We start from the raw sequence: 16,578 nt of genomic DNA on the forward strand, positions 1-16,578 counted from the left end.
AACATGGTTGTTTTCCAAAGGAATCAAAGAAAAAGGACACAAAAGAAAGTGTGTGTATGCTATAAAGCACAAATATTACTGAGGTTTGGGCACAGTGCAACTCATACAGAAGGCAGAGGAGCACAAAAAAAGTGTCTAAAAGGCAGAGAGTGTTCATTCTAGCTCCCGCTATCTTTGAAAACCTGTGCAGTTCCTCTTCCCTGCCTGGGGTGTCGCTGTCTGCTGTAGTGCTTCTAGCACAGTGTGGTCTGTGCACTGATATGCAAACCCGAACTGTGCTAGAAACACCACAGCAGACAGCGACACCCCAGGCAAGGAAGAGGAACTGCATGGGTTTTCAAAGATAGCGGGTGCTAGAATGAACACTACAGTATCTGCCTTTTAGACACTTTTTTGTGCTCCTCTGCCTTCTGTATGAGTTGCACTGTGCCCAAACCTCAGCGGCCAATCAGGAGCCAGTAAAGTCGGCTCCTGATTGGCTAGAATTCATTCTTAGTCCAGACACCGAGGAGGAAACATCGCTGCAGCTCTGACAGACGGGGAGTTTGCTGGAGTCGCCCGGCAGCTTAAAGAAGAAGCCAGAAGATGGAAGAAGAAGGAAGAATGCCTGGACAATGTCGGACCAAGCCAGAAGAACTTCCATGGAGGACCTGGGTGAGTTGGATTTCCTTCCACAGGTCCACCATGGATTTCTTCGGACCCGGACCTGACGCCGACATGAAGATCGACATGAAGAAGAATGGCGACATGGATCCGGAACCAGGACAAGGCACCGGATCAAGACTCTGGGACCTACCTACGGGATCAAGATAGGTAAGTATCAGTGTGTGTGTAATGTATGTATTAAACTTTTATTTTACAGGTGTCAGTGTGTTTTTATTTAACTATTTTTTTTACTGTGGAACTACAAGACCCAGCGGGCCATTTAATGCCCCGCAGGCTGGGACTTGTGGTTCACCAAGTCCCAGCTTGCAGGGGAGGCTTGCTGGGACTCATAGTTCTACAGTTTAAAACAATAGTTTATTCTTCTATTTTTTACACCAGAATCAGCCCGATGCCCACCGCCCAGGGGCATCGGGGACAGCACCAGGCTTCAGCCTGGTCAGGTAAGTCCTGGAGGGGGGGGCCCTTATTGGGGGGGTCCCCACTCCCCCAGGACCCCTGGCCAGGCTGACTGGTCGGTAGGGTTAATGCTTTGGCCGGGGGGACTTGTATAAAAAGTCTCCCCCCGGCTGTGGCATTACCCTGCTGGCCGGTTTGGCCTGGGGCTGGTTCTTAAAATACGGGGGACCCCTAGTCACTTTGTCCCCCGTATTTTGGGAACCAGCCCCGGACCTGGTTGTTAAAAATCGGGGAACCCCTATTTGTCGGGTTCCCTGATTTTTAATTACCGGCCCCGGCTCTTTCAGCCTGGTGCTGGTTACAGCTGTGGGGGGGACCACACGCCGTTTTTTTTTTTATATTTATTTTTCTATTTTTTTACACTGAAGCCTGCACGGATCTGACTGATCCGTGCAGGCTAAAGCCAAATACGACAGGGAAAGCAAGGTGTATTTTCCTGTCGTATTTGTGTGCCAATTAGCAGCTGTATTATCAATACGACTGCTTAGTACATCAGGAACCACCATTCTTTTGAATGGTGATTTCTGTCGTATTCTATCGATGGTGTAGACATTCGTATTTGTAAATACAAATACGAATGTTCCATCATTAGAAATACGAATTGTTGTATTTTCGGGATTGTAAATCCCGAAAATACAAATGTGTAAAAGATAGGTGTATTTCTGCCTACGAATACACCTATTTTTTACGAATCCATTTTGGTAAATTTCCCCCATAATGTTACAGGAATAAATAAGCATAGAACTTTTAACTGTATGTTCTCTGACTAGTGATTTAGGGGGATATGCAATCCTCCACCGCTATTTCCGATGGGGGAAATAGCGGCGGATACCTAATTAATGTTGTCTTTACTGACAGCATTGAAGAGGCATCATGGCAGAACAAGCTCGACTTTAAAAGCTGTCAGGCCCGTTCTGCCGATAACGGAAGTGGATTGTCCCGATCATGGCCGTATATCAACAATCCATGGCCGTTTACGCGGACACGCCCCCTTTTTCACCAATGTTTAATCCCGCCTGCCGATTTGCTGTCGATCAAAATGCAAACGGACCAGGATCATGACTGTCAGGACGGACCGACAGTCATGATCCTGGATTACATATTCCCTTTAACTTTTTGAGTGGCAACATCTCTGTGAGCGATGTTCAAAATATCCGCCTCGCTCTCATTGTTATATAAAATTCAAATAAAAAATGTTGTGTGAAAAAAAAAAGATTCTATTTCCTATATAAGGTAAACATTACAGCCCATCATGATGAATAACAATGTTGGCTTGGTCATTTTCATACCTATTTTGAGAAATTCACTTGGCACTCAAAGGGTTAATTCTGTTTTGGTCAAATAGCAAGCAGAACATGGTCGAATGAAAAACCTAAGAGATCAGTATACACTGACGAAAATAAACAAGATCTATAATGTAAGCTATGAGATTGGCAGCTGTCAGAACAGCAATGGCTACTAATTTATCCCAATTACATAATCCACTCCGACCTGAATAGCGACTGCATTCGTTTGGACGTTGTGTGGTTCCCCTGTACTTTGAGTCAAATTGGAAGATTGGCCAGATGATCAGGGCGGAAGCATAAAACAGGACAGAAAGGAGGACGTAGGCACTGAGAGACTTCTCAAAAGTACAGGGCAACCAACTGGTACATTCCCCGACATAAAATAATCACCAAAACAGACAGGATAAAACAAATACAGTAAACAGATAAGCACCACTTAAGTGCATCATGTTTGGTGTACAGCGGGGGATCTGAAATGAAGACAAAAATAACACAGGCAATGAAGCTTTCTATAACTTTTAAAAGTCCAGGAACAGTTGCCATGTATCCAGTAACTTCTCCCGGCTGGGCTCTTGTTAAAGACACCTCAATGATATATGCCAGCGTGGTGAGACAGGAAAACACTACAGCCACAATCTGGTAGGTGCGCCTCTCGCTGCCGTAACTTTTGTCTTCCAAGTAGAACAGTGGGTTCAGAACGGTGGCAGAGAGGCACATCAACACAGCAAACATAGCAAAAGTGATGGGGAAGTTTTTCCAAGACACTGGCATCCGGTTTTGCACCCCTGTAAATTCCACCACAAGGATTATTATAGTGACAGCGAAACAGAAGCACCAGGAGAACATGCAAAAGTCTCCGGTTCCACTGCCCCAACCTCCTCTGTGCACAACCAAGCTGAACGTAACGCAGGCAACGATGGCTGCCAGAATGCGCACAATCCCAACTGGAGACTTTAGGGTGTGGGTGTTGCCCACCACGATTTTCGTGCGTTGGACTGGCATGGTTCTTGTACCTTTGAAAAGAAAGAAAAAGGGATGTCAAATATTGTATTAAAAAAGGCCTCAACGAGGCAATGGAATTAAACATAGTATTATAGAACAATTATTGCTTTCCTTGTCTGGTTCTGTATCATTTAATGGATTGTACCATGTGACTATGTGTAGGTGTCGAAGATAATAATATGTCCATGAAGGACAACAGCGGGCCTTCTTCAATATAAAGAATCCTTATATAATATCGATAAGACCCCCCCTCTTTTAGTATAAATTAGTTTAGACCCTACCCCCCCCCCCCCCCCCCTTTTTTTAATACAATATTAGCCTGGATAAACCACCACAAAAGCTATATGGTGATAAACTATAAAAAGAGTCTCTCCATAATGTACTGCTATATATATATATATATAAAATTATACCGTATAAATTATGTCTTCATACATCCACCAATTAACGTTATTTTGTAAATAATAAAATACCATTTAGGTTATATGTTGGATATATATGTGTATATATTTTTATATATTTTTATATATTTTTTTTTTTATTTTTCTATTATTATTATTTGTATTTGTGCATCTCTTTCCATATATAATAAGATGATATGTGAAGTCCTATATATTTACCCTCTCTACCATATCAAATATTATTACCTTTTTTTTATATATATTGTACTTATTTTCATCCCCATGACCTTGCTGTGTATATACGCAAAATTGCTTACTAATAATGCTCCCCAGAAAAATAATGACTTTTTTTCGCTATGGGCAGGGGTTAATAGTAGAAAACGATATACGAGTGTAACATTCATGTGTTAAAATAAAGTTGCTTTTGTTCAAATAAAGGGGCAGTTCTAATACTGCACCCATCCATGATAAACAAATTCCATCTCTATGGCGACTGGCTCCGCTCCCCCGGAAGTGACGCATAACATACCACCTAAAGATGCGATGACGCGGGTATACAGCGTCACCGCATCTAGACAAATTAGGGCTTGTCAAGCCCGGACCACGTGTTAGTACACGTGTCATATGGCCGAATTCCGGCCAAAACAACCACTGAGCTTCCGGCGGAAGCGGGAAGTCATTCTCGGCAGGTAGAACGCATATGCGTTCCACCCATATATCGCTATGAATCCAAGCTTACGAATATCGTTTTCTTAGAAAATAACACAGAGGCAGCTAACTGAGGACTCGTTTTCCAACCTAGACTGTCAATCTTAGTACCAAATGTCCTCCCCTCTGTCCATAACTGTGTTACTTGCGGGGAACAAAGTGACCTTTTGACCCGGAAGTGATAATTATTAACACAATATATTTTCATGATTTAACAGATACCCACTGGGAATATTAAATGTTTTATGGTATTATACCTACTATATCAGTATGTTTGTCTCCTACTTTATGATTAAACATTGAAATTATGATTGTAATGTATTATTACTCTGATTGAATGTCAATTGGCTACTCATTAGTATGGGTATATATACCCCTAGCCACCACACTAGAAGCCACCTTTGAAAAAGCCACAAGCTAGTGGCGAAACGCGTCAGCTGCAGCCTCTCACTCCTACAGATTGGACCCATATTACCATCCAGTCCATCGTCTGCCTACTTTTGGGAATTTCAACTCTGATCCACCCTCCAAGACCTCTACAGGACACTGAACTCCAGGTGAGCCCCGCCATCCATAGCCACCTGTATGAGACAGTGGTCCCTCATCAAATACCTCAAGTGGGACTGATAACTCTCCACCACAATAGTGACCAGGGGCAACCAGCAGCTTTTTCCTCCAGGTGAGCCAACACCATCATAGCCACCTGTTAGAGGTTCTGCCATCCCCCCTTTATCAAACCTAGTCCAGGTTGGAGAATTCCTGCCCACCCTCCTTCAGTGCTTACAACATTCACTGCAATTTCATATATGGGAGGTACCCAAATGGGGTATTGAATACCAATTTCTCTGAAAGCCAATAGAGGGATAAAATACGGACATTTCTCCATTGATTCCTCCAGCGGCTACTACCATCTATCCGTGAACATAGAGAGGACCGGTGAATTGTCCCCCAAAATCTTTTCCCCATTCATCTTCCCAATCGGCAGATATACCATTGGTTAAGTGCACTTTCCAATCTGGACTGATACTCAATAGGGCATTGGCCCTTACGGATCCATATCCAATCAAAGAGTGAGACCTTCTTTTTAACATTTTTATTGTGCGATATTGTCATGTGCAAATGTATGTAATGTTTTTATTTATCTTTGTGATATAAATTGTTTTTTCACCATAAAGTTGTTCAATCTATTCATTGTGACACCAGCGCTGCTTCTCTGAAACTTCATTTCTACCAATGTAGGTGAAAATGATAATTTTCACTTACTTTTATAGAAAATAAGTACCTCACAGTGGCTGGAACATCTCATACTGTTTTTGGCTTTCATCCCCCAACCATTCCGCCGTGGCCAGAACATTTTCTGCGTCGGTTCCGGCTTTCACTCCCAGAAGCATCCCGTCGCGTCCAGAACATCTCATGCGTCGGTTCCAGCTTTCAATTCCAAAAACACCTCGCCGCGGCCAGAACATCTCATCCGTCGGTTCCGGCTTCCCCAAGCACCTTGCCAAGGCGCTGACATTTCATTCACAGGTTCCAGCTTTCACCCTCCAGGCACATAGCTGCTTACTGTATGGACAAGTTATTCGCCGGATCCAGTTTTTACATCCCAATCAAGTGTGATATTATACAATGGTGTGAAAGTGATATATGGGGCCTATATATTATCACTTCATTTCTGCCAATGTAGGTGAAAATGATCATTTTCACTTACTTTTGTAGAAAATAAGTACGTCCCAGCGGCCGGAACATCTCATGCTCCGTTTTTGGCTTTCAACCCTCAACCATTACGCCGTGGCCGGAACATTTTCTGCGTCGCTTCCAGCTTTCACTCCCAAAAGCATCCCGTCGCGTCCAGAACATCTCATGCGTCGGTTCTGGCTTTCACTCCTAAAAGAACCTCGTCGTGGCCAAAACATCTCATCCGTCGGTTTCGGCTTAACCCCCCCAAGCACCTTGCCAAGTCGGGAACATTTCATTCACATGTTCCAGATTTTACCCTCCAGGCACATAGCTGCGTACAAGTTATATTCAGATTCCGGTTTTCACACCCCAATCGAATGTGAAAGGGTACAGCGGTGTGAAAGTGGTATATGGGGTCTAAAAATTTTCACTTTTTTTTTACCAAAGTAGGTGAAAATAACAATTTTCACAAATTTTTGTAGAAAATAAGTACTTTGCAGCAGTCGGTACATCTCATGCGCCGGTTCCAGCTTTCACTGCCCAACCATCACGCCGGAACATTTCTTGTGCCGGTTCCAGGTTTCACCCACAAAAGCACCTTGCCAAGTCGGGAACATTTCATTCACAGGTTCCAGCTTTTACCCTCCAGGCACATAGCCGTGTACGGAACAAATTATTCCCAGGTTCCGATTTTCACACCCCAATCGAATGTGAAAGGGTACAGCGGTGTGAAAATAATATATGGGGCCTATAAATGATCACATTTTTTTTACCAAAGAAGGTGGAAATAACAATTTTCACCTACTTTTGTAGAAAATAAGTACCTCACAGCAGCCGGTACATCTCATGCGCAGGTTTCGGCTTTCACCGCCAAACCACCACGCCGCTACTGGAACATTCCTTTCACCGGTTCCAGGTTTCACCCACAAAAGCACCTTGCCAAGGCAGTACCATTTCATTCACAGGTTCCAGCTTTCACCCTCCAGGCACATAGCTGCATATGGACAAGTTATTTGCCGGATCCAGTTTTCACTTCCCAATCAAGTGTGATAGGGTAAAGTGGTGTGAAAGTGGTTTATGGGGACTATATATTATCACTTAATTTCTACCAAAGTAGGTGAAATTGATAATTTTCACTTACTTTTGTAGAAAATAAGTACCTCACAGCGGCCGAAACATCTCATGCTCCGTTTTTGGCTTTTACCCCCCAACCATCACGCCGCAGCCGAAACATTTTCTGCGTCCGTGCCAGCTTTCATTCCCAAAAGCATCTCGTCGCAGGCCAGAACATCTCATGCGTCGGTTTTGGCTTTCACTCCCAAAAGCACCTCGTCGCGTGCCAGAACATCTCATGCGTCGGTTACGGCTTTCACTCCCAAAAGCATACCGTCGCGGCCAGAACATCTCATGCGTCGGTTCCAGCTTTCACTTCCAAAAGTTCCTCGTCACGGCCAGAACATCTCATCCGTCGGTTCCGGCTTCAACCCCCAAGCACCTTGCTAAGTCAGAAACATTTCATCACAGGTTCCAGATTTTACCCTCCAGGCACATAGCTGCGTACAAGTTATTCCCAGATTCCGGTTTTCACACCCCAATCGAATGTGAAAGGGTACAGCGGTGTGAAAGTGGTATATGGGGTCTAAAAATTATCACTTTTTTTTTACCAAAGTAGGTGAAAATAACAATTTTCACCTACTTTTGTAGAAAAAAAGTACCTTGCAGCAGTCGGTACATCTCATGCGCCGGTTCCGGCTTTCACTGCCCAACCATCACGCCAGAACATTTCTTGTGCCGGTTCCAGGTTTCACCCACAAAAGCACCTTGCCAAGTCGGTGACATTTCATTCACAGGTTCCAGCTTTCACCCTCCAGGCACATAGCTGCATATGGACAAGTTATTCGCCGGATCCAGTTTCCACATCCCAATCAAGTGTGATAGGGTACAATGGTGTGAAAGTGATATATGGGGCCTATACATTATCACTTCATTTCTACCAATGTAGGTGAAAATGATAATTTTCACTTACTTTTATAGAAAATAAGTACCTCACAGTGGCTGGAACATCTCATACTGTTTTTGGCTTTCATCCCCCAACCATTACGCCGTGGCCAGAACATTTTCTGCGTCGGTTCCGGCTTTCACTCCCAGAAGCATCCCGTCGCGTCCAGAACATCTCATGCGTCGGTTCCAGCTTTCAATTCCAAAAACACATCGCCGCGGCCAGAACATCTCATCCGTCGGTTCCGGCTTTACCCCCAAGCACCTTGCCAAGGCGCTGACATTTCATTCACAGGTTCCAGCTTTCACCCTCCAGGCACATAGCTGCATATGGACAAGTTATTCGCCGGATCCAGTTTTCACATCCCAATCAAGTGTGATAGGGTACAATGGTGTGAAAGTGATATATGGGGCCTATATATTATCACTTCATTTTTGCCAATGTAGGTGAAAATGATAATTTTCACTTACTTTTGTAGAAATAAGTACGTCACAGCGGCCGGAAACATCTCATGCTCCGTTTTTGGCTTTCACCCCTCAACCATTACGCCATGGCTGGAACATTTTCTGCGTCGGTTCCGGCTTTCACTCCCAAAAGCATCCCGTCGCGTCCAGAACATCTCATGCGTCGGTTCTGGCTTTCACTCCTAAAAGCACCTCGTCGTGGCCAGAACATCTCATCCGTCGGTTCTGGCTTAACCCCCCAAGCACCTTGCCAAGTCGGGAACATTTCATTCACAGGTTCCAGCTTTTACCCTCCAGGCACATAGCCGTGTACGGAACAAATTATTCCCAGGTTCTGATTTTCACACCCCAATCGAATGTGAAAGGGTACAGCGGTGTGAAAATAATATATGGGGCCTATAAATGATCACATTTTTTTTACCAAAGAACGTGGAAATAACAATTTTCACCTACTTTTGTAGAAAATAAGTACCTCACAGCAGCCGGTACATCTCATGCGCAGGTTTCGGCTTTCACCGCCAAACCACCACGCCGCTACTGGAACATTCCTTTCACCGGTTCCAGGTTTCACCCACAAAAGCACCTTGCCGAGGCAGTACCATTTCATTCACAGGTTCCAGCTTTCACCCTCCAGGCACATAGCTGCATATGGACAAGTTATTTGCCGGATCCAGTTTTCACTTCCCAATCAAGTGTGATAGGGTACAGTGGTGTGAAAGTGGTTTATGGGGACTATATATTATCACTTCATTTCTACCAAAGTAGTTGAAATTGATCATTTTCACTTACTTTTGTAGAAAATAAGAACGTCACAGCGGCCGAAACATCTCATGCTCCGTTTTTGGCTTTCACTCCCCAACCATCACGCCGCTGCCGGAACATTTTCTGCGTCGGTTCCAGCTTTCATTCCCAAAAGCATCTCGTCGCAGGCCAGAACATCTCATGCGTCGGTTCTGGCTTTCACTCCCAAAAGCACCTCGTCGTGACCAGAACATCTCATCCGGCGGTTCTGGCTTTACCCCCCAAGCACCTTGCCAAGGTGGGAGCATTTCATTCACAGGTTCAAGCTTTTACCCTCCAGGCTATTCGCCGGTTCCGGTTTTCACACCCCAATCAAATGTGAAAGGGTACAGCGGTGTGAAACTGGTATATGGGGCCTATAAATTATCACTTTTTTTTTTTTACCAAAGTAGGTGAAAATTATTATTTTCACCTACTTTAGTAGAAAAAAGTATTACTGATATTCAATAAAAAAGCAATGCAGACAATATCACTGCTATCTCCGGCACTGATATCAGCCCTGATTTGGCTCGCTGTCTGCATAAAATAATATAAGGACCTCAATTCATCAAACTTTAAACATAATTTACGGAAGACCATACATATGTGATAAATATACTTGTATGCCAGGAAGATATTATCGCGCCTGCTTATCTGTTGTGGGTAGCTGCTCCTGCAATTTGACGTTTGGAATATGCTGTAGTAAAAATGATGTCACAGTAGTCCAGAGACGTAGTTGGGTAAGCAGTTGACATCACAATTCATTCGTGGAGAAGGTCTACCTGAAAAAAAGAAGGAGGCGCGATAATATGTTCATTACATACATGCATATTTATTAATAATGTGTCTTACATCGTAACACACATAAATGCAGTACTATACAGACAACACAAGTCATCCTTATCAGTTCCTGCTCAGTGATTGCAAATACATGCCACAGCACATATTAGACCCTTAACTGTGGACCAGTTACTCAGTTTTACAAACTGAGCAGGTCCCCGGGTATGTGCTCTGCAGCAGCCAGTCTTGAGGAGCTGTCAGGGACTATCACCCCCCAAAGCACCTCACAGTGCCTGGAACATCTCATGCGCCAGTTTAGGCTTTCACCCGCCTTCAAGCCCATCGCAAAAGCATGACAATCTCATGCGCCGGATCTGGCACCTCTCCAAAGCACCTCAACGCGGCCGGAACATTTCATGCGCCGCTTCAGGCTTTCACCCCCAAAAACACCACGCCGCGGGCAGAACATTTATTGCGCCGGTTCCAACTTTCACCCCCAAAAGCACCTCGTCGCAGCCAGAATATCTCATACGTCGGTTCAGGCTTCAACCCCTCCCAAGCACCTTGCCAAGGTGGGAACATTTCATTCACAGGTTCCAGCTTTTACCCTCCAGGCACATTGCTGCATATGGACAAGTTATTCGCCAGATCCAGTTTTCACACCCCAATCAAGTGTTATAACATTTCCTGCACCGGTTCCGGCTTTCACTCCAAAAAGCACCTCGTCGCGGGCCAGAACATCTCATGCGTCGGTTTCCGGCTTTCACACCCCAATCTAATGTGAAAGGGTACAGTGGTGTGAAAGTGGTATATGGGGCCTATAAATGAACACATTTTTTTTTTTACCAAAGTAGGTGGAAATAACAATTTTCACCTACTTTTGTAGAAAATAAATAACTCACACGCCGCGACCGGAACATTCCTTGCGTCAGTTCCGGCTTTCACTCCCAAAAGCACATCGTCGCGTGCCAGAACATCTCATGCGTCGGTTCCGGCTTTCACTCCCAAAAGCATACCGTCGCGGCCAGAACATCTCATGCGTCGGTTCCAGCTTTCACTTCCAAAAGCACCTCGTCACGGCCAGAACATCTCATCCGTCGGTTCCGGCTTCAACCCCCAAGCACCTTGCTAAGTCAGGAACATTTCATCACAGGTTCCAGATTTTACCCTCCAGGCACATAGCTGCGTACAAGTTATTCCCAGATTCCGGTTTTCACACCCCAATCGAATGTGAAAGGGTACAGCGGTGTGAAAGTGGTATATGGGGTCTAAAAATTATCACTTTTTTTTTACCAAAGTAGGTGAAAATAACAATTTTCATCTACTTTTGTAGAAAATAAGTACCTTGCAGCAGTCGGTACATCTCATGCGCCGGTTCCGGCTTTCACTGCCCAACCATCACGCCAGAACATTTCTTGTGCCGGTTCCAAGTTTCACCCACAAAAGCACCTTGCCAAGGCGGTGACATTTCATTCACAGGTTCCAGCTTTCACCCTCCAGGCACATAGCTGCATATGGACAAGTTATTTGCCGGATCCAGTTTTCACTTCCCAATCAAGTGTGATAGGGTACAGTGGTGTGAAAGTGGTTTATGGGGACTATATATTATCACTTCATTTCTACCAAAGTAGGTGAAATTGATCATTTTCACTTACTTTTGTAGAAAATAAGTACCTCACAGCGGCCGAAACATCTCATGCTCCGTTTTTGGCTTTCACCCCCCCAACCATCACGCCGCAGCTGGAACATTTTCTGCTTCGGTTCCAGCTTTCATTCCCAAAAGCATCTCGTCGCAGGCCAGAACATCTCATGTGTCGGTTCTGGCTTTCACTCCCAAAAGAACCTCGTCGTGGCCAGCACATCTTATCCGTCGGTTCCGGCTTTACCCCCCAAGCACCTTGCCAAGGTGGGAACATTTCATTCACAGGTTCCAGCTTTTACCCTCCAGGCACATAGCCGTGTAGTCGTACATAAGCTATTCGCCGGTTCCGGTTTTCACACCCCAATCAAATGTGAAAGGGTACAGCGGTGTGAAAGGGGTATATGGGGCCTATAAATTATCACTTTTTTTTTTACCAAAGTAGGTGAAAATTATTATTTTCACCTACTTTAGTAGAAAAAAGTATTACTGACATTCAATAAAAAAGCAATGCAGACAATATCACTGCTATCTCTCGCACTGATATAAGTCCTGATTTGGCTCGCTGTCTGCATAAAATAATATAAGGACCTCAATTCATCAAACTTTAAACATAATTTACGGAAGACCATACATATTTGATAAATATACATGTATGCCAGGAAGATATTATCGCGCCTGCTTACCTGTTGTGGGTAGCTGCTCCTGCAATTTGACGTTTGGAATATGCTGTAGTAAAAATGATGTCACAGTAGTCCAGAGACGTAGCTGGGTAAGTAGTTGACATCACAATTCATTCGTGGAGAAGGTCTACCTGAAAAAAATAAGAAGGAGGCGCGATAACATGTTCATGACATACATGCATATTTATTAATAATGTGTCTTACATCGTAACACACATAAATGCAGTACTATACAGTCAACACAAGTCATCCTTATCAGTTCCTGCCCCAGTGATTGCAAATACATGCTACAGCACATATTAGACCCTTAACTGTGGACCCGTTACTCAGTTTTACAAACTGAGCAGGTCCCCGGGTATGTGCTCTGCAGCAGCCAGTCTTGAGGAGCTGTCAGGGACTATCACCCCCCAAAGCACCTCACAGTGCCTGGAACATCTCATGCGCCAGTTTAGGCTTTCACCCGCCTTCAAGCCCATCGCAAAAGCATGACAATCTCATGCGCCGGATCTGGCACCTCTCCAAAGCACCTCAACGCGGCCGGAACATTTCATGCGCCGCTTCCGGCTTTCACCCCCCAAACACCACGCCGCGGGCAGAACATTTATTGCGCCGGTTCCAACTTTCACCCCCAAAAGCACCTCGTCGCAGCCAGAATATCTCATACGTCGGTTCAGGCTTCAACCCCTCCCAAGCACCTTGCCAAGGTGGGAACATTTCATTCACAGGTTCCAGCTTTTACCCTCCAGGCACATAGCTGCATATGGACAAGTTATTCGCCTGATCCAGTTTTCACACCCCAATCAAGTGTTATAACATTTCCTGCACCGGTTCACTCCAAAAAGCACCTCGTCGCGGGCCAAAACATCTCATGCGTCGGTTTCCGGCTTTCACACCTTAATCTAATGTGAAAGGGTACAGTGGTGTGAAAGTGGTATATGGGGCCTATAAATGATCACATTTTTTTTACCAAAGTAGGTGGAAATAACAATTTTCACCTACTTTTGTAGAAAATAAGTAACTCACACGCCGCGACCGGAACATTCCTTGCGTCGGTTCCGGCTTTCACTCCCAAAAGCACCTCGTCGCGTGCCAGAACATCTCATGCGTCGGTTCCGGCTTTCACTCCCAAAAGCATACCGTCGCGGCCAGAACATCTCATGCGTCGGTTCCAGCTTTCACTTCCAAAAGCCCCTCGTCACGGCCAGAACATCTCATCCGTCGGTTCCGGCTTCAACCCCCAAGCACCTTGCTAAGTCAGGAACATTTCATCACAGGTTCCAGATTTTACCCTCCAGGCACATAGCTGCGTACAAGTTATTCCCAGATTCCGGTTTTCACACCCCAATTGAATGTGAAAGGGTACAGCGGTGTGAAAGTGGTATATGGGGTCTAAAAATTATCACTTTCTTTTACCAAAGCAGGTGAAAATAAAAATGTTCACCTACTTTTGTAGAAAATAAGTACCTTGCAGCAGTCGGTACATCTCATGCGTCGGTTCCAGCTTTCAGTTCCAAAAACACCTCGCCGCGGCCAGAACATCTCATCCGTCGGTTCCGGCTTTACCCCCCAAGCACCTTGCCAAGGTGGGAACATTTCATTCACAGGTTCCAGCTTTTACCCTCCAGGCACATAGCCGCGTACATAACAAGCTATTCGCCGGTTCAGGTTTTCACACCCCAATCAAATGTGAAAGGGTACAGCGGTGTGAAAGTGGTATATGGGGCCTATAAATTATCACTTTTTTTTTTTACCAAAGTAGGTGAAAATTATTATTTTCACCTACTTCAGTAGAAAAAAGTATTACTGACATTCAATAAAAAAGCAATGCAGACAATATCACTGCTATCTCCCGCACTGATATCAGCCCTGATTTGGCTCGCTGTCTGCATAAAATAATATAAGGACCTCAATTCATCAAACTTTAAACATAATTTAAGGAAGACCATACATATTTGATAAATATACATGTATGCCAGGAAGATATTATCGCGCCTGCTTACCTGTTGTGGGTAGCTGCTCCTGCAATTTGACGTTTGGAATATGCTGTCGTAAAAATGATGTCACAGTAGTCCAGAGACGTAGCTGGGTAAGTAGTTGACATCACAATTCATTCGTGGAGAAGGTCTACCTGAAAAAAATAAGAAGGAGGCGCGATAACATGTTCATGACATACATGCATATTTATTAATAATGTGTCTTACATCGTAACACACATAAATGCAGTACTATACAGACAACACAAGTCATCCTTATCAGTTCCTGCCCCAGTGATTGCAAATACATGCTACAGCACATATTAGACCCTTAACTGTGGACCCGTTACTCAGTTTTACAAACTGAGCAGGTCCCCGGGTATGTGCTCTGCAGCAGCCAGTCTTGAGGAGCTGTCAGGGACTATCACCCCCCAAAGCACCTCACAGTGCCTGGAACATCTCATGCGCCAGTTTAGGCTTTCACCCGCCTTCAAGCCCATCGCAAAAGCATGACAATCTCATGCGCCGGATCTGGCACCTCTCCAAAGCACCTCAATGCGTCCGGAACATTTCATGCGCCGCTTCCGGCTTTCACCCCCCAAACACCACGCCGCGGGCAGAACATTTATTGCGCCGGTTCCAACTTTCACCCCCAAAAGCACCTCGTCGCAGCCAGAATATCTCATACGTCGGTTCAGGCTTCAACCCCTCCCAAGCACCTTGCCAAGGTGGGAACATTTCATTCACAGGTTCCAGCTTTTACCCTCCAGGCACATAGCTGCATATGGACAAGTTATTCGCCTGATCCAGTTTTCACACCCCAATCAAGTGTTATAACATTTCCTGCACCGGTTCCGGCTTTCACTCCCAAAAGCACCTCGTCGCAGGCCAGAACATCTCATGCGTCGGTTTCCGGCTTTCACACCTTAATCTAATGTGAAAGGGTACAGCGGTGTGAAAGTGGTATATGAGGCCTATAAATGATCAAATTTTTTTTACCAAAGTAGGTGGAAATAACAATTTTCACCTACTTTTGTAGAAAATAAGTAACTCACACGCCGCGACCGGAACATTCCTTGCGTCGGTTCTGGCTTTCACTCCCAAAAGCACCTCGTCGTGTGCCAGAACATCTCATGCGTCGGTTCCGGCTTTCACTCCCAAAAGCATACCGTCGCGGCCAGAACATCTCATGCGTCGGTTCCAGCTTTCACTTCCAAAAGCACCTCGTCACGGCCAGAACATCTCATCCGTCGGTTCCGGCTTCAACCCCCAAGCACCTTGCTAAGTCAGGAACATTTCATCACAGGTTCCAGATTTTACTCTCCAGGCACATAGCTGCGTACAAGTTATTCCCAGATTCCGGTTTTCACACCCCAATCGAATGTGAAAGGGTACAGCGGTGTGAAAGTGGTATATGGGGTCTAAAAATTATCACTTTTCTTTTACCAAAGCAGGTGAAAATAACAATTTTCACCTACTTTTGTAGAAAATAAGTACCTTGCAGCAGTCGGTACATCTCATGCGCCGGTTCTGGCTTTCACTGCCCAACCATCACGCCGGAACATTTCTTGTGCCGGTTCCAGGTTTCACACACAAAAGCACCTTGCCAAGGCGGTGACATTTCATTCACAGGTTCCAGCTTTCACCCTCCAGGCACATAGCTGCATATGGACAAGTTATTCGCCGGATTCAGTTTCCTCATCCCAATCAAGTGTGAATAGGGTACAATGGTGTGAAAGTGATGTATGGGGCCTATATATTATCACTTCATTTCTACCAATGTAGGTGAAAATGATAATTTTCACTTACTTTTATAGAAAATAAGTTCCTCACAGTGGCTGGAACATCTCATACTGTTTTTGGCTTTCATCCCCCAACCATTACGCCGTGGCCAGAACATTTTCTGCGTCGGTTCCGGCTTTCACTTCCAGAAGCATCCCGTCGCGTCCAGAACATCTCATGCGTCGGTTCCAGCTTTCAGTTCCAAAAACACCTCGCCGCGGCCAGAACATCTCATCCGTCGGTTCCGGCTTTACCCCCAAGCACCTTGCCAAGGCGGTGACA

The 16,578-nt window shown here is 45.0% G+C and overlaps 1 pseudogene; it reads right to left on the reverse strand.

The window, feature by feature from the left end:
* Positions 1–400: 400 nt before the first annotated feature.
* LOC146055577 (myeloid-associated differentiation marker homolog) lies at positions 401–15,467 on the reverse strand (annotated as a pseudogene).
* Positions 15,468–16,578: the final 1,111 nt, after the last annotated feature.

Source organism: Crinia signifera, unplaced genomic scaffold, assembly GCF_055691185.1.
Source record: "Crinia signifera unplaced genomic scaffold, ASM5569118v1 HAP2_SCAFFOLD_494, whole genome shotgun sequence".
NCBI lineage: Eukaryota > Metazoa > Chordata > Amphibia > Anura > Myobatrachidae > Crinia > Crinia signifera.